Genomic DNA, 20,055 nt, shown 5'->3' with positions numbered 1-20,055 from the left:
AAGTGTTGTCTAAACACTCCAAATTTATCATGAACTCTTACAATTAGACAAATGCATTGGACTGCACACATTCTGGCCCTAGAATAGTAACAACGTTGTTAACTGCTTCGAATCAATGTTTTCTTGGTTTTAGCATGTTTCGGGACAAAAAGGATATAAGTGGTATATGAGCACTCCAAATTCATTCCAAACTCTTACAATAAGTCAAATGCATTTGATTGTCACATATTATGACCCTAAAAACAGTAACAAAGCTGTTTACTGCTTCGAATCAATGTTTTCTCGGTTTTAGCTTATTTCGGGACAAAATGGGTATTATTGGTGTCTAAACACTCCAAATTCAACCAAACTTTTATAAATAGTAAAATGCATTGGATTGTTATATATTTTGACCCTATAAAGAGTAACATAGCTGTTTACTCTCGGTTTTACCTTGTTTTCTCGGTTTTAGCCTGTTTCAGGACAAAATGGGTAAAAGTGGTGTCTAAACACTCCAAATTCATTCCGAACTCTTACAATTATAAAAATGCATTCGACTGTCACACATTCTGATCCTAGAAATAGTAACAAAGCTGTTTACTGCTTTGACTCAATGTTTTCTCGGTTTTAGCCTGTTTCGGGATAAAACGGGTTTAAGTGTTGTCTAAACACTCCAAATTCATCCCGAAATCTTACAATTAGTCAAATTCATTGGACTGTCACACATTATGAACATAGAAACAGTAGCAAAGCTGTTTAGTGCTTGGAATCAATTTTTTTTAGGTTTTAGCCTATTTCGGGACAGAATGGGTATAAGTGGTGTCTAAACACTCCAAATTTATTCTTACAATAAGTCAATTGCATTGGATTGTCACACATTCTGACCCTAGAAACAGTAAAAAAGCTGTTTACTGCTTCGAATCAATGTTTTCTAGGTTTTACCCTCTTTCAGGACAAAATGGGTAAACGTGGTGTCTAAACACTCCAAATTCAACCCGAACTATTAAAATTAGTCAAATGCATTGGATTTTTATATATTTTGACCCTATAAAGAGTATCATAACTGTTTACTGCTTCGGATCAATGTTTTCTCTCGGTTTTAGCCTGTTTTCTCGGTTTAAGCCTGTTTTAGGGTAAAACAAGTTTAAGTGTTGTCTAAACACTCTAAATTCAACCCAAACTGCTATAATTAGTCAAATGCATTGTATTGTTACATATTTTGACCCTAGAAAGAGTAACATAGCTGTTTACTGCTTCAAATCAATGTTTCTCTCGGTTTTAGCATGTTTTCTCGGTTTTAACCTATTTTGGGATAAAACGGGTTTACGTGTTGTCTAAACACTCCAAATTCAACCCAAACTATTTTAATCAGTCAAATGCATTGTATTGTTACATATTTTAACCCTAGAAAGTGTAACACAGCTGTTTACTGATTCGAATCAATGTTTTCTCTCGGTTTTAGTCTGTTTTCTTGGTTTAAACATGTTTTGGGATAAAACAGGTTTAATGGGTATAACTGGTGTCTAAACAATCCAAATTCACCCCAAACTCTTACAAATAGTAAAATGCATTGGATTTTTAAATATTTTCACCCTAAAAAGAGTAACATAGATGTCTACTGCTTCGAATCAATGTTTCTCTCGGTTTTAGCCTGTTTTCTCGGTTTATGCCGATTTTGGAATATACCAGGTTTAAGTGTTTCTCAACACTCCAAATTCATCCCGAACTCTTACAATTAGTCAAATGCATTGGTTTGTCATTCTGACACTAGAAACAGTAACAAAGCTGTTTCTGCTTTAAATCAATGTTTTCTTGGTTTTAGCCTGTTCCGGGATAAAATCGGTATAAGTGGTGTCTAAACACTCCAAATTCAACCTGAACTCTTATAAATAGTCAAATGCATGGGATTGCTATATATTTTGACCCTAGAAAGAGTAACATATCTGTTTACTGCTTCGAATCACTGTCTTCTCTCGGTTATAGCCTGTTTTCTCGGTTTATGCCGATTTTGGGATATAACAGGTTTTAGTGTTGTCTAAACACTCCAAATTCATCCCAAACTCTTACAATTAGTTAAATGCATTGGTTTGTTACACATTCTGACCCTGTAAACAGTAACAAAGCTGTTTACTGCTTCGAATCAATGTTTTCTAGGTTTTACCCTGTTTCGGGACAAAATGGGTATAAGTGGCGTCTAAACACTCCAAATTCAACCCGAACTATTAAAACTAGTCAATGCATTGGATTTTTATATTTTTTGACCCTATAAAGAGTATCATAACTGTTTACTGCTTCGAATCAATGTTTTCTCTCGGTTTTAGCCTGTTTTCTTGGTTTAAGCCTGTTTTGGGATAAAACAGGTTTAAGTGTTGTCTAAACACTCCAAATTCAACCCAAACTGTTATAATTAGTCAAATGCATTGTATTGTTACATATTTTGACTCTAGAAAGAGTAACATAGCTGTTTACTGCTTCAAATCAATGTTTCTCTTAGCTTTAGCTTGTTTTCTCGGTTTTAGCCTGTTTCGCGACAAAATGGGTAAAAGTGTTGTCTAACACTCTAAATTCATCCCAAGCTCTTACAATTATACAAATGCATTGGACTGTCACACATTCTGACCCTAGAAATAGTAACAAAGCTGTTTACTACTTCGAATCAATGTTTTCTCGGTTTTAGCATGTTCCGGGACAAAATGGGTGTAAGTAGTGTCTAAACATTCCAAATTCAACTCAAACTCTTATAAATAGTTAAATGCACTGGATTGTTATATATTTTGACCCTAGAAAGAGTAACATAAATGTTTTCTGCTTCGAATCAATATTTTCTCTTGGATTTAGCCTAATTTCTTGGTTTATGCCTGTTTCGGGTTAAAACGGGTTTAAAAGTTGTCTAAACATTCCAAATTTATCCCGAACTCTTACAATTAGTCAAATGCATTGGTTTGTCACACATTCTGACCCTAAAAATAGTAACAAAGCTGTTTACTGCTTCGAATCAATGTTTCTCGGTTTTAGCTTGTTTCGGGACAAAATGGGTATAAGTGGTGTCTAAACACACCAAACTCAACCCGAACTCTTATAATTAGTTAAATGCATTGGATTGTTACATATTTTGACCCTAGAAAGAGTAAAATAGCTATTTACTGCTTCGAATCAATGTTTTCTCGGTTTTAGCCTGTTTCAGGACAAAATGAGTAGAATTAGTGTCTAAACACTCCAAATTCAATCCAAACTCTTATAATTAGTCAAATGCATTGGATTGTTATATATTTTGACCCTAGAAAGATTAACATAGCTTTTTACTGCTTCGAATCAATGTTTTTTCTCAGTTTATGCCGATTTTGGGATATAACAGGTTTAATTGTTGTCTAAACACTCCAAATTCATCCCAAACTCTCACAATTAGTCAAATGCATTGGTTTGTTAAACATTCTGACCTTAGAAACAGTAACAAACTTGTTTACTGCTTCGAATCAATGTTTTCTCGGTTTTATCCTGTTTCGGGACAAAATGGGTATTAGTGTTGTCTAAGCACTCCAAATTCATTCCGAACTCTTACAATAAGTCAAATGCATTTGATTGTCACACATTCTGACCCTAAAAATAGTAACAAAGCTGTTTACTTCTTCGAATCAATGTTTTCTCAGTTTTAGCCTGTTTCGGGACGAAATGGGTATAACAGGCGTCTAAACACTCCAAATTCAACCCAAACTCTTATAAATAGTAAAATGCGTTGGATTGTTATATATTTTGACCCTATTAAGAGTAACGTAGCTGTTTACTCTCCGTTTTACATTATTTTCTCGGTTTTAGCCTGTTTCGAGACAAAATGGGTAAAAGTGGTGTCTAAACACTCCAAATTCATCCCAACTCTTACACTTAGTCAAATGCATTGGATTGTCACACATTATGACCCTAGAAACAGTAACAATGCTGTTTACTGCATCGAATCAATGTTTTCTCGGTTTTAGCATGTTTCGGGACAAAATGGGTATGAGTGTTGTCTAAGCACTCCAAATTCATTCCGAACTCTTACAATAAGTCAAATGCATTTGATTGTCACACATTCTGACCTTAAAAATAGTAACAAAGCTGTTTACTGCTTCGAATCAATGTTTTCTCGGTTTTAGCCTGTTTCGGGACAAAATGGGTGTAAGTAGTGTCTAAACATTCCAAATTCAACTCAAACTCTTATAAATAGTTAAATGCACTGGATTGTTATATATTTTGACCCTACAAAGAGTAACATAAATGTTTTCTGCTTCGAATCAATATTTTCTCTTGGATTTAGCCTAATTTCTTGGTTTATGCCGATTTTGGGATATAACGGGTTTAAAAGTTGTCTAAACATTCCAAATTCATCCTGAACTCTTACAATTAGTCAAATGCATTGGTTTGTCACACATGCTGACCCTAAAAATAGTAACAAAGCTGTTTACTGCTTCGAATCAATGTTCTCTCGGTATTAGCCTATTTCAGGACAAAATCGGTATAAGTGGTGTCTAAACACACCAAATTCAACCCGAACTCTTATAATTAGTCAAATGCATTGGATTGTTACATATTTTGACCCAAGAAAGAGTAACATAGCTTTTTACTGCTTCGAATCAATGTTTTCTCGGTTTTAGCCTGTTTCGGGACAAAATGAGTATAATTGGTGTCTAAACATTCCAAATTCAACCCAAACTCTAATAATTAGTCAAATGCATTGAATTGTTATATATTTTGACCCTAGAAAGAGTAACATAGCTTTTTACTGCTTCGAATCAATGTTTTTTCTCGGTTTATGCCGATTTTGGGATATAACAGGTTTAAGTGTTGTCTAAACACTCCAAATTCATCCCATACTGTCACAATTAGTCAAATGCATTGGTTTGTTACACATTTTGACCCTAGAAACAGTAACAAACCTTTTTACTGCTTCGAATCAATGTTTTCTCGGTTTTATCCTTTTTCGGGACAAAACGGGTTTAAGTGTTTTGTAAACACTCCAAATTCATCCCAACTCTTACACTTAGTCAAAGGCATTGGATTGTCACACATTATTACCCTAGAAACAGTAACAATGCTGTTTAATGCTTCGAATCAATGTTTTCTCGGTTTTAACTTGTTTCGGGTTAAAATGGGTAAGAGTGGTGTCTGAAAACTCCAAATTCATTCCGAACTCTTACAAAAAGTCTTTGATTGTCACACATTCTGACCATAGAAACAGTAACAAAGCTGTTTACTGCTTCGAATCAATTTTTTCACAGTTTTATGCTGTTTCGGGACAAAATGGGTAAAAGTGGTGTCTAAACACTCCAAATTCATCCCAAACTCTTACAATTAGAAAAATACATTGGACTTTCACACATTCTGACCCTAGAAATAGTAACAACGCTGTTTACTGCTTCGAATCAATGTTTTCTCGGTTTTAGCTTGTTTCGGGACATAATGGGTATAACTGGTGTCTAAACACTCCAAATTCAACCCAAGCTCTTATAAATAGTAAAATGCATTGGATTGTTATATATTTTCACCCTACAAAGAGTAACATAGATGTTTACTGCTTCGAATCAATGTTTTCTCTCGTTTTTAGCATGTTTTCTTTGTTTAAGCCTATTTTGGGATAAAACAGGTTTAAGTGTTCTCTAAAAACTCCAAATTCAACCCAAACTGTTATAATTAGTCAAATGCATTGTATTGTTACATATGTTGACCCTAGAAATAGTAAAATAGCTTTTTACTGCTTCAAATCAATGTTTCTCTCGGTTTTAGCTTGTTTTCTCGGTTTTAGTCTCTTTCGGGACAAAAATGGGTAAAAGTGGTGTCTAACACTCCAAATTCATCCCAAACTCTTACAATTATACAAATGCATTGGACTGTCACACATTCTGACCCTAGAAATAGTAGAAAAGCTGTTTACTGCTTCGAATCAATGTTTTCTCGGTTTTAGCATGTTCCGGGACAAAATGGGTGTAAGTAGTGTCTAAACATTCCAAATTCAACTCAAACTCTTAAAATAGTAAAACGCATTGGATTGTTATAGATTTTGACCCTAGAAAGAGTAACATAAATGTTTTCTGCTTCGAATCAATATTTTCTCTTGGATTTAGCCTAATTTCTTGGTTTATGCCGATTTTGGGATATAACGGGTTTAAAAGTTGTCTACACACTCCAAATTCATCCCGAACTCTTACAATTAGTCAAATGCATTGGTTTGTCACACATTCTGACCCTAAAAATAGTAACAAAGCTATTTACTGCTTCGAATCAATGTTTTCTTGGTTTTAGCCTATTTCAAGACAAAATGGGTATAACTGGTGTCTAAACACACCGAATTCAACCCGAACTCTTATAATTAGTCAAATGCATTGGATTGTTACATAATTTGACCCAAGAAAGAGTAACATAGCTGTTTACTGCTTTGAACCATTGTTTTCTCGGTTTTAGCCTGTTTCGGGATAAAATGAGTATAATTGGTGTCTAAACACTCCAAATTCAACCTAAACACTTATAAATAGTCAAATGCATGGGATTGCTATATATTTTGACCCTCGAAAGAGTAACATAGCGGTTTACTGCTTCGTATCAATGTTTTCCCTCGATTTTAGCCTGTTTTCTCTGTTTATGCCGATTTTGGGATATAAGAGGTTTAAGTGTTGTCTAAACACTCCAAATTCATCCCAAACTCTTATAATTCGTCAAATGCATTGGGTTGTTACACATTCTGACCCTATAAACAGTAACAAAGCTGTTTACTGCTTCGAATCAATGTTTTCTAGGTATTACCCTGTTTCGGGACAAAATGGGTATAAGTGGTGTCTAAACACTCCAAATTCAACCCGAACTATTAAAATTAGTCAATGCATTGGATTTTTATATATTTTGACCCTATAAAGAGTATCATAACTGTTTATTGCTTCGAATCAATGTTTTCTCTCGGTTTTAGCCTGTTTTCTTGGTTTAAGCCTGTTTTGGGATAAAACAGGTTTAATGTTGTCTAAACACTCCAAATTCAACCCAAACTCTTACAATTAGTAAAATGCATTGGTTTGTCACTCATTCTGACACTAAAAACAGTAACAAAGCTGTTTACTGCTTTGAATCAATGTTTTCTCGGTTTTAGCCTGTTCCGGGATAAAATCGGTATAAGTGTTGTCTAAACACTCCAAATTCAACCGAACTCTTATAAATAGTCAAATGCATTGGATTGCTATATATTTTGACCCTAGAAAGAGTAACATAGATGTTTACTGCTTCGAATCAATGTTTTCTCTCGGTTTTAGCCTGTTTTCTCGTTTTATGCCGATTTTGGGGTATAACAGGTTTTAGTGTTGTCTAAACACTCCAAATTCATCCCAAACTCTTACAGTTAGTCAAATGCATTGGTTTGTTACACATTCTGACCCTAGAAACAGTAACAAATCTGTTTACTGCTTCGAATCAATGTTTTCTCGTTTTTAGCCTTTTTCGGGATAAAGCGGGTTTAAGTGTTGTCTAAACACTCCAAATTCATCCCAACTCTTACAATTAGTCAAATGCATTGGATTGTCGCAAGGGATCACGCCGCAGACCCTCAAACCAGAGAGCGAGAGCTTATGTGAGAGAACTGAGCGACTCAAACATTTTCCTTTTCGTTTTGCATTTTTATTTCATAGTTTTTATAGTTTTCTTAGATTTCTATCTTGTACTCTTTCTACTCTACTCTATCTTTTAATACCATGCAAGTTTCATTCATTTTCATTATTTTGTTCCTTGTTATCATGTCCGAGTAGTGTAGTAAAGTTTCTAGGGATGGGATAGATGATTTTGTGTTCTTGATCGGTTAGGATGCCTTAGTTTGATTGTAAATGATTGATAGATTTCCTTCAAAGTTGGTGTTCTTAATGATGTCAACAAACCGAGAGGTTGAGATTAGATCTAGGGCGTTTCAGCGACCGAGAGGTGTAGATGAGATGCGTGAATTAGCCAATGCTAGAGGTTTACTTGACTCTGAGTAAGGGATTAGATGAGTTTGAGTTTACTGACAATAATGAATCGTTCTTAATGCCTGCTTGTTAATATTGCTAGTGCGAGAGTGTGGTAAGTGATCGAGGTTGATTGTCGCTAGTGCGAGAGTGTGGTGACAAGTTTTTAGAGATTCATTGTCTAGGAAATAATTACTTGAGGCATGTAAGGCATCTGTACTGGTCTAGAATACTTAGGATTCGATTATCCCATCCTTAGGTGCTTTCGTATTATATTTGTTTACATTTTCTTTACTTACTCGACCACTTACCCGATCAGGTACACGATAACCTGCATCGAGTAATACCTCGAGCTGTTCATATCTCATTTGCTTACTCGATCACCCCACTCGATCCCGTACTCGACTGCTTGCATCGAGTGCTTTGGTCGTGTGGTTTCTTTGTTTATATTCCTTTCTTTTATTTATTTTAGGACTGTTAGAACAAAAACATTATCTCCTTGGCTTGACTTGTATTGTCCTTCCTGCTAGAAATAAACAACCATTTGGATTGATAACCCTTTGTACTACAACTTCATAGGGAATTGATACCATGGGTGAAAACCCAACTATCAATTTGGCATCGTTGCCATTTGGTTGATTTCATTTTGCTACGTTTAGGATTTCAGCACTTGTTAGATCAAGTTCTTTTGTTTATATTTGGTTCAGATACTGACTTGTTTGCTTTCGCATCGTTTGTTTTGAATCTCAGGTACAACCCGAGCACCCACCCGACCCGTCATTCGATCACCTGGATCGAGTTGATCGTCGTGTACACACTCGGACAACTACCTGTGCATGCAAACATGATCCAGAGGTAGCCAGAACCTGAGTCCTTTCATTGACAACATCGACAGACCTAGGCTCCTCAGACAACAACAAGTTCAACCAAAACCATCAATCATTGAGGAGACGATGAATAATCAGAACGGTCCACCAGCTCCTCAAGCAAGGACCAATATAGGAGCAGGAGATGCTCCAACTACTCACACTCAAAGGAATGGCATTGTACCACCAGCTGTGCAGAACAACAATTTTGAGATCAAGAGTAGTCTTATCCAGATGATACAGAGTAATAAGTTTCATGGATTGCCAATGGAGGACCCATTGGATCATCTGGATGAATTTGATAGGCTTTGTAGCCTCACTAAGATCAATGGAGTCAGCGAAGATGGATTCAAGCTTAGGCTTTTCCCATTGTCTTTCGGAGACAAAGCACACATCTGGGAGAAATCGCTCCCTAAGGAGTCCATCACCACTTGGGAAGCGTGCAAGAAGGCATTCCTGGCCAAATTCTTCTCCAACTCCAGAACCGCAAGGCTGAGAAATGTCATTTCCGGCTTTGTTCAGAAGAACAATGAAACGTTCAGTGAAGCTTGGGAATGTTTCAAGGGATACACTACCCGATGTCCACATCATGGCTTCAACAATGCTTCATTGCTGAGCACACTTTACAGAGGAGTGGTCCCAAAGATACGGATGTTGCTGGACACCACAAGCCATGGTAACTTCCTCAACACGGATGTCGATGAAGGTTGGGACCTAGTGGAGAACTTGGCTCAGTCTGATGGCAACTACAATGAGGAATATGATCGCTCTGTGCGATCTACAGGAGAGGAAGATACCAAGTACAAGAGGGACATGAAAGCCCTTGAAACTTGTATCTTTCTTGTGTGTGTGTGTGATGGAATGTGAATGAATGATATGGTGATGAACAATGGTGAAAGCAAGGTGTTTCAATTACCCTTATGCTGTAGTAGTACAAGAGGTGTCAATCCAATCTGAGAGTTTGCAAGCAATTAGGATGTGCATAAATGTCTAAGTCAAGCCAAATGTAAAGGATGTTTGTCACTAACAATCCTATTGATGAAATGTAAAATGCAGAAAGTAAAAACTACTAAGATAGATGATAAATGTAAAGAGAACAGACTAATCAAAGCTATGATGAACCAAGAACAGAAATAGAACTATGATAATGCAAGTAATGAATTAATGCAAGACAAGTAATGAACAGGACACTAAGTGAATGCAGCAGAAATGCAACTAAAATGAAATAGGAAACAAGACAGGACAACTACAAAGCATAAACAAGAATTCTGGGGATGAACTCGAGCAAGCACTCGATCGAGTGTAGATCGAGTGCAGGGTCGATCTGGACAAATCCGGAAAACAGAGCAATGCAAGAAAAACAGAGCAATACAAAAGCAAATCAAACAACGATCAAACAACAGGATTTAGGCTAGGAAATCTAACTTGGCCAACAAATCTCAAACAACTTGAGCTAATCTCTAGACAATAATTTCTAAGAACATGTTTAATCCACTCTCATGGCAAAAAACAATCAAACTCATATATTTCTAGACTTGTTCTCACAAAGTAAAGAACCTATAGAAGCAAGCATTAAGCAATATGTCAAAAATCAAACAAGACTTCTAATCTCTTAGCAAGCCTAATGATAGTCTCTAGATCTAGCCTTATCTATGCTCCTTAGACATTGGTGTGATGGTAAGATGCTTGAGATCAGATCCTACCCTCTCGGTTATAGGACCAGCATTAAGAACATCTAGCCTAGAAGAGATCTACAACAATCAAGCTTGACCAAATCAAACAAACCTCAAACACAACCCAGCCTAACCCATCCTCAAGATCCTAAGCAACTACTTACAAGAACACATGATGAACAACAAAGTAATAAACCCAGAAAATACCGAAACTTGCATCAATAGAAAGATAAAGGAAAGATCTACAATATTGAAGAAGGAATCAAACACGAATTCTTAATATCTTGAAAGTTATGGAACCAACAAAATCCAAGAATCTTATGTTTTTCTCCTTCAAGGAGGTACAAGATCTAAAAATAAAAGTGCAAAAGGAATAATTCCCAAAAGGGTAAAAACTAGGTTTTTGACTATCTAAAAAGCTGGACTCCTGGTTGCTGCAGGGTACAAGGCCTTTAAATAGAAAAAGTAGTGGAAGCCCTAAAAATGCTAAAAGACAAAACAGCCAGGCGGCTCGGCCAACTCTACCCGGTGCTCGGTTGAGTGACCGGTCGAGTTGGGTTTTCTCGTGCTCCTTCCACTCGGTCGAGTCACTCTCAGCACACGGTCGAGTGTCTGGTCGAGTGGGCAGTCGAGTTGGACTCCGGACCTTGGTTCTCCAGCCTTAACTCCTTTGCTTTCCCCTCATGATTGCTTCACTTCTCCTCAGCATTGCTTCCATGCTCCTTAGGCTCCAAAATCACCTGTTTATGCAAGAAAAGAAGCAAATGCAATGCAACTACACTCTAATGCAAGAACAATCCTAAAACTATGAAATAATGGTCAAAAAGGGTAGCAAATGATGCAAAAGATGTGAATATATTAAGGGAAAACAGGGTAAAATATGTGAATATCAACACCCCCAAACTTAGTCTTTGCTTGCCCTCAAGCAAATAAACAAGACATAAGAAAGTAGGTGAGGGTTGAAAGTGGGATCTCAGCTCCTAAAGCTTGCAAATAAACCAGCTAGAATCAATGTCCAAGTTACTAGTACTATGATGCAAGTTGAATGAGCTGTACTTAAAGACTTTAGACAAACCTATCACAACCTTTACTAATTTGAGCCTTAGATGCCCACATGCATTCAAATCAACCATTTCCTTTAACATTCATTTAATCAAGAACATGGATCAATCTTATGCAATGTTTTAAACTCATTTGGCTTGCAAATAAAGGTTTAGAGACAATGATGGTCTCTGTTTAGAGTAGGGCTTATCAATATCAAGGTTCTCTCATAAAAAATGGATTGAGCTTTAGAAGAATGCTAAAGGTAAGAGCACTTAGACACATACAAGAACAAAACCTTATCTACCCAAAAGTAACCCAAGTGTTTGATCCTATCATTCTAAGCCCAAATGATCCTAGTTCTACCCTTTATCTTCTTCTCTTCTCAAATACCCTTTTCTCTTTTGTTTTCAAGCCTTAGGAGAGGTTTCTTATTTGATCTTTCTAGTGGAATGGGAGATTCTTACTTATTTGCTATGGTTCTCTTTTCTTCTTATTCTTAAGACATAAAAGCATTTTGCTATACTTTTCTTTTTCTTTCTTTCTTTTCTTTGACTGAAACCATTTTTAAACAATATCATACTTCCCATTCTTTCACTAGACTTTGATTTTACTTAAACACATTCCCCTCCTAAAGACTCTAACCTTTTCTTTCTCTTTTTCTCTTTTCTTTTCTTTCATTTTCAAACAACCAAATCCCAAACCCAACAACAAAATCACCTAGTCCTATCTAGTTTGGAAAATGCAAACTAGAACTACACAAGACATTATTCTTGTCAGTTCAAACCTAACACTTTCTACAAAGCTCAATCCTAAAATAGGCCTTACAGCCTCAAGAATAAACATGGCTTGAAAGAAGGGTTGGTTAAGGGTATTGGAAACTGATTTTAATGATTCAATCAACTACTTGGATCAACAAGAGTGGTAAAAAGGAGAAAGATGATCCAAATATGTATATGGTATCCATGAGTTTAAAGCAATGCACATACTGATAATTACAAGTCATTATTAGGTTCGTATAAATAGGAAATGGCATCAAATCACAACATCCTTCAATTTAGACCAAATGCAATGCAGGAATTCAAGGCTTGGTTCAATCTTATGCTTCTAACTACTCAACTAGCATCAAAGTACTATTAACTTGGGCATTGATCCTAGTTTAGTGAATTAAACAAGCTAACAAGGCCAAACTCATCATAGATCCCTAATGCAAATAATTAACAGTCCTACATGAAACATGCTAAACAAGATGCTATTATGCAATGCAAACTACATGAACACTCTTTTTATAAAGATTTTTGCAAACATTTTCAAATTTTTAGGGGTTTTCTATGCTTTAGATGTTATGCAAATACTAACATGATTATGCTATAAATTTGAAATAAGAAAGCAAAACACAATGTCAAATGCTATCTCAAACCCTCCCCCAAACTTAAATCACACAGTCCTCTGTGTGAAAGAAATTTGTAAGAGGATTTAAGATAGAAAACAAAACACAATGTCAAATGTTATGATATTTACAAGTGAAGGTGATAGTGGTCCCTCAAGGATTGGAGAAGAAGCTGTCCACATCCTCATTCATGCTGTCAAATGTGTAGTTGGGGTCTGGTTGGTGACTTTGAGGGGGAGATGGAGGCAACTCGACGATGGGAATCGAAAGGCACTCGGTCGAGTGCATGGTCGAGTGGGGGGGTCGAGTTGGCTGCCGAGTCTCCTTTTCTTCATCTGTTTTGACTCCCTTGCTTCCCTGATTATGAAAACAACAAAACAAATATCAAAATAACAAAATCCTAATCATTATGTACAGGGATACCTTAGGGACTTCATCCCTAGTGAGCTTGTTTAAAGTCACTAAGCTTAACTTTTGATGCCTTTTCAGGCTTGGTATAGGGACCAAGGAGGTGATGAAATCCCCCCTGGTTCTACTTGATAACCTTGGTGTTCCTTCTTGATCACTACTTCCTTGACACTTGAAACATGTTTCTTCTTAAACTTGAGTCTTGGTCTTGCCTTCTTCAAAGACCTCTTGTTGAGCTGCACTTGAAGTTCCTTCACTAAACCAGCTAACACTTGAACTGATTCCTTGAGCTCTTGGACAGTCTTGGCTTGGGCTGAACCTTTAATCCTAGGGTCCTCTCCATCCTCAAAAACTTCAGAACTAGCTTTTCTCTCTACCACAAAGTGCTGACCTTCAATAGTAGGTTGATATGTTGAATTCTTGATGTCAAACTTCATAGTGAAGTCTTTAGCAAAGTGGAGCTTGATGGTTGAAACAAGATTTATATTGTGGTGTGAATGATGATGTATGCAATGGTGAGATATGAATGGAATGATGGATGGGTGTTTCAATTCCCCTTATGCTATTGCAGTACAAGAGGTATCAATCCTAAATGAGTGTTTGTGAACAATTAAGATATGCATATGAATCTAAGTTAAGACAAATGTAAAGATTGTTTGTCACTAACAATCCTAGGAAGAAAATGTAAAATGCAGAAAATAAACTACAAGAGCTAACAACTAGATGCAGATGAAACTGAATGATTGAAACAGTGATAAAGCAAGAACAGAAACAGAGACTACTACTAATGAACTAATGCAAGATAATTAATGAACTGAAAACTAAATGTATGCAACTGGAATGAAACAGGAATGAAACAAGACAAACACAAATCATAGACACAGAGTTCTGGGGATGAACTCGAGCAGCACTCGACCGAGTGTAGGTCGAGTGGGTGGTCGAGCTAGACTAGATGCAGAAACAGAGCAATGCAATAAAAACAGAGTAATGCTAAATCCAATCAAACAACAAGCAAGCAACATGATTAAGACTAAGATTTCAATAAACAAAGAAGGTCCTGAGGATGGATTCATGGGATGGACTAATCATTGTGGTTATCTAACTTGGTCAACAAATCTCAAGCAAACTTTGAGCTAACCTCTAGACATATTAATCTAAGACAAGTTTCTCCCACTCTCATGGTCAAGAAACAATCAAACCTATGCAATTCTAGACTTGTTCTCACACAGTAAAGAATCTACACAAGCAGGCATTAAGCAATACATCTCAAACCAAACAAGACCTCTAATCTCTTAGCAAGCCTAATGGTAAGCTCTAGATCTAGCCTTATCTATGCTTCCTAAACATTGGTGTGATGCTAAGAAGCTTGAAATCAGACTCTACCCTCTCAGATATAGAATCAGCATTAAGATCATCTACCCTAGAAGAGATCTACAACAATCAAGCTTGACCAAGTCACACAAACCACAAGATCAATCCATCCTAACCCATCCTCAAGATCCTAAGGAAACTACTCACAACAATACATGATGATCAAAGTCAAAAACCCAGAAAATATTGAAACTTGCATTATTAGAAAGATTAAACAAAGATCTTTAATATTGATGAAAGGATGAAACTCAAATTCTCAATATCTTGAAAGTTATAGAACCAACAAAATATAAGAATCTAGTCTTCTTTTTTAAGGAAGTACAAGATCTTAAAAATAAAAATGCAAAAGGAATAAAACTAAAAAAAAGTAAAAACTAGGTTTAGGGAATATCTAAAAAGTTGCACACTTTGGTGGCTGCAGGTACAAGACCTTATATAGGTGAGGAGGTGGAAGCCCTAAAAATAGAAAAAGTCAAAGTAGTCAACGGCTCGGTCAACTCGACCAGTGCTCGGTCGAGTCCATGGTCGAGCTGGCTTCTCTCGTGCACACTCCACTCGGTCGAGTCCATCTACCCACTCGGTCGAGTGCTTGGTCGAGTTGGACTCTGGACCTTGGTTCTTCAGCCTTAACTCTCTTGCTTTCCCTTCAAGATTGCTTCACTTCTCCTCAGGATTGTTTCCATGCTCCTTAAGCTCCAAAATCACCTGTTTATGCATGAAAAGATGCAAATGCAATGCAACTAAACTCTAATGCATGATTAGTCCTAAAGCTACACAATAATGATGAAAATGGCTAGCAAAAGATGCAAAAGATGTGAATAAACTAAGGGAAAACATGGTAAAATATATGAACATCAACACCCCCAAACTTAGTCTTTGCTTGCCCTCAAGCAAATAAAAAAGACATAAGAAGGTAGATGAGGTTTGAAAATGGGATCTCAGCTCCTAAAGCTTGCAAATAGACTATCTAGAATCAATGTCCAAGTTACTAGTACTATGATGCAAGTTGAATGAGCTATACTTAAAGACTTTAGACAAGCATATCACAACCTTCACTGATTTGAGCCTTAGACATCCACATGCATTCAAATCAACCATTTCCTTTAACATTCATTAATCAAGAACATGAATCAATTCTATGCAATGCTTAAACTCATTTGGCTTGGCAGTAAAAGGTTTAGAGACAATGATGGTCTCTTTTTAGAGTAGGGCTTATCAATATCAAGGTTCTCTCATAAAAAAAAATGGATTGAGCTTTAGAAGAATGCTAAAGGTAAGAACACTTAGACACATACAAGAATAAAGCCTTGTCTACCCAAAGGTACCCAAAGTGTTTATCCTATCAATCTAAACCCAAATGATCCTAGTGCTACCCTTTAACTTCTTCTTTTCTCTTTCACCCTTTTCTCTTTTGGTTTTAAAGTCTTAGGAGAGGTTTCTTAATTGATCTTTCTAGTGGAATGGGAATTTTGTTTTTTTTATTGCTATGGTTCTCTTTTCTTCTTATTCTTAAGACATATAAGCTTTTTGCTAAACTTTACTTTGCTTTCTTTTCTTTTCTTTAACTAGAACCATCTTAGATAACCTTATTCTTCCCATTCTTTCACTAGACTTTAAATTTACTTAAACACATTCCCCTCCTAAAGACTCTAACCTTTTCTTTCTCTTTTTCCTCTTTTCTTCTCATGACAGCCAAGTCCCAAACCCAACAAGTGAACCACCTAGTCCTATCTAGTTTGAAAAATGCAAACTAGAACTACACAAGGTTTTACTCTTGTCAGTTCAAACCTAACACTTTTTACCAAGCTCAATCCCAAAAATAGGCCTCACACACACAAGAATAAACATGGCTTGAAAGAAGGTTTGGTTAGGGGTAGGGAAACTGATCTAAAAGTGAAATCAGCTACTTGGATCAACAAGAGTGGCAAAAGGAGTAAGATGATCCAAATAAGTATATGGTATCCATGAGTTTAAAGCAATGCATACATTGATAATTAACAGTCAATATTAGGTTCTTATAGATTGGAAATGGCATCAAATCACAACATGCTTCAATTTAGACCAAATGCAATTCAGGAATTCAAGGCTTGGTTCAATCTTATGCTTCTAACCACTCAACTAGCATCAAAGTACTATTAACTTGGGCATTGATCCTAGTCTAGTGAATAAACAAGTTAACAAGGGAATACTCATCATAGATCCCTAATGCAAATACTATACAATCCTACATGAAACATGCTAAACGAGATCCTAATGTGCAGTGCAAACTACATGAACACTCTTTTTTTATAAAGATTTTTTCAAAAATTTTCAAATTTTTAGGGTTTTTCTATGCCTTAGATGATTATGCAAGTGCTAACATGATGATGATAAAAATTTGAAATAAGAAAACAAAACACAACATCAAATGCTATCTCAAACCCTCCCCCAAACTTAAATCACACAGTCCCTTGTGTGAAAGAAATTTGCTTGAGGATTCAAGACTTAAAACAAAACACAACATATGAAATGCTATGGTATATACAATGGTAAGGTGATAATGTTACCTCAAGGATTGGAGAAGAAGCTGTCCACATCCTCCTGCATACTATCAAAGGTGTAGCTGGGATCCTGCTGGTGACTGGAGGAAGGTGATTGGGGCAGCTCGACAATGCCAATCGACCGTGACTCGGTCGAGTGCATGTCCGAGTGGGGGGGTCGAGCTGGACCGCGAGTCTCCATATCTTGAGTCTGGTACTGCTGGTACTGATGGTATTGTGCTGGATCCATAAAGTATTGGGGTGGTATGGGGGGGTAACCTGGATAGCCTGGATAAGCAGCTGGAGGTGGGAAGCCAAATGGTGGTCTAGGCTGGAACTCGGTCGAGTGGCTCCAAGGTGCTCGGTCGGGTGGGTGCTCGAGTGACCCGGTCGAGTGCCTCGAAAACTGTTGTTCTCGGGTACTTGAGCTCCTCTTCCTCTGATTTGGCTCATACATTGAAGCCCTAGCTGGTTCCACAGGGTTTGCAACTCTTGAAAGTGCTCTAGTTGACCCACTTCTCCTCAAAGGGCTTGATGGAGTTGGTGAAGAGTTTCCACTCTTCAAGTCAGCAACTTCCTTCTTCAGGCCTCTAATGGACTTAGCCATGTTGGTCACCTTCTTCTTGAGCTTGTCAAACCTCTTCCCATGCCATTTGTTCCACTTTTGCAGCAATGTCAACCTCTTGCTATGCTCTCTCACTCCTCTACTATCCCTTGGATTGGGCTCATAGTTCTCAAAGTAGAACTGCTCCTCTCCATCACCCATCTCTACATCTCCAACTGAATCAACTCTAGGCTGTACTACTCCATCAAATAAGTACTCATCAGCTGGCCAAAAATCAATGTTGGCTCCTTCTTGAATGGTAGTGAGCTCTTTGTTTGGTAGGATCACTTGTTTCTTCCCAACTGTTGGCAGCTCAAAGTTAAAGATATGGTTTCCTTGATGCATCTCCTTGGATAGGATGAGTGTAGAGGTTAGGTAGCTGGAATCAATCCATTTTGGTGAGACCCCTTCTCCTCTAAGTGGAATGTTAGCAGCTTGAAGAATTGGAGTAATGATGCCTCCAATGGTAAGTGCTCCTCTTGAACCCTTGTTCTCAAGCTTGCCTACCCAACTTCTCAAATATATCATATGGTCTATCAGCACCATTGCAAGATCAGTCTCCACAGTGCTACCAAGGATGATGGTTCCATTCCTTGCTTGAAAAAGAACTCCATTGAGAGCCAAGTCAATCATCTTTAGCTCTCCCTCATTGATGTTTCCAGTTTCCTTCCTAGCAAAGAAGGTGTTGGCAAGAGCTTTGTGGTAGTACCTCAAGACTGGGCTCCTAATCCTTGAGCTCTTGGAGTTGGAGGATGAGTAGAGCTTGTTATCCCCAATGGTTTCCCACACAGCATACAGTTCTTCTCTTGGCACAATCAGGCTCCTATTGCTTCCAACCTCAAAACCAAACACATCAGCCAGCTTCTTCATTGAGAGCTCATGCTTCTTCCCTTTGATTGTGAAAGAAATGTGACCAGCTCCTACTACAGCATCCTTCCTCACATATGTGTGCAGCTTGACAGTGGCTAGGAACTCACAGCTTTCCTCTCTATACCCCTTCATACAAAGCCCCATGAACTTGGTAAGGCTGCTCTTCTCAAAGAGACACTCCACATCTTCATCAATGGCAAGCTTCTCCATGGTCTCCTTATGTGGATATCTGGTTCCCAAGAACTCCATCCTCATGAAAGCATCATAAAGCTGCTTCTTTGACAATCCACAAGACTCAGCTTCTCCATCATCCATTAGTTCTTCTTCCTCACTTTCTTCTTCCTCACTCTCACTTTCACTCTCCTCTTGTTCAACCTCAACAGCTGGCCTCTTTCCTTTGGCCCTTGCTCTCCTCATAAACTCATTGAGTGTTGGCTCCCTTTCCTCCTCTGATTCAGTTCTCTCAGGATCTTCCTCAACAGCTGGGTTTCTGGAACTCGCACGCTGGCTCGGTCGATCACTCGGACGGCCACTCGGTCGAGTAGATGCTCGAGTGGGACGTCGAGTGGACCTTCCAGCATCCTCTCTTGATTCTAAATCAACATCATGACGACCCTTAGAGATTGCAGCTGCTTGCTTGGACTTCTTAGTGATCTTGGAAGACATTTTTGAACAAAAACTGAGAGGAATAAACTCAAAGCTTAAAGTTAATAGGTTAGTGACCCAAAAACTAGAAAGAACTAAGCTTTGGGCAAAAGATGAACTTGAGAGAGACTTTAAAGCTTGAATTTAGATATTTTGAGCAAATGAGAGAGTGTGAGAGGTGTGATCTCGTGCTAGGAGTATATAAAGAAGCTAAGGGGACAAGGAGACAAGGGTGGAGCGTCCATACCATTCAAATTTGAAATGGGAATCTTTGACCTGCTTTTTGGCTACCACTCGACCCCACACTCGACCAGCACGTGGTCGAGCTCCTTGACCAATTTAAAGTTTCAAAATTTTTCTTCCTTTTCTCCCTCCACTCGATCGTTCTAGAAGCTTTGGAAACCAAATGGGCCTTAATCCTTACCCAGCTCGATCGAGTACTTCTCGTGGCCTGGTCGAGTGGGCTTGCGAACCTCTTGCCCAAGTCCAAATCTCTTCTTACCCAACTACATTCTTAATAAAAAAGCTTGTCCAACAAAAACATAAAAGAAAACACATCAAAACTACTAACAAATTAAACCATATTTACAAAGGATACCTTAGGGACTTCCTCCCTAGTGAGCTTGTTTAAAGTCACTAAGCTTGACTTTGATTTCCTTCTTAGACTCGATCTAGATACCAAGGAGGTGATGAAATCCTCCCTGGAACCTCTTGGTCACTGTGAAGTTGATCCTTGATCA

At 37.7% G+C, this 20,055-nt stretch overlaps 1 non-coding gene across 1 annotated transcript; it reads right to left on the bottom strand.

The window, feature by feature from the left end:
* Positions 1-9,283: 9,283 nt before the first annotated feature.
* Positions 9,284-9,390, bottom strand: LOC147950089 (small nucleolar RNA R71). Its single transcript, XR_015565056.1, has one exon. It is a non-coding gene; the product is annotated as a small nucleolar RNA R71 (small nucleolar RNA).
* Between the last annotated feature and the right edge of the window lie 10,665 nt (positions 9,391-20,055).

This window comes from Camelina sativa, chromosome 1 (assembly GCF_030686135.1).
Source record: "Camelina sativa cultivar CO46 ecotype springtype chromosome 1, ASM3068613v1".
NCBI lineage: Eukaryota > Viridiplantae > Streptophyta > Magnoliopsida > Brassicales > Brassicaceae > Camelina > Camelina sativa.
This window is presented reverse-complemented; position numbering and strand designations above follow the sequence as displayed.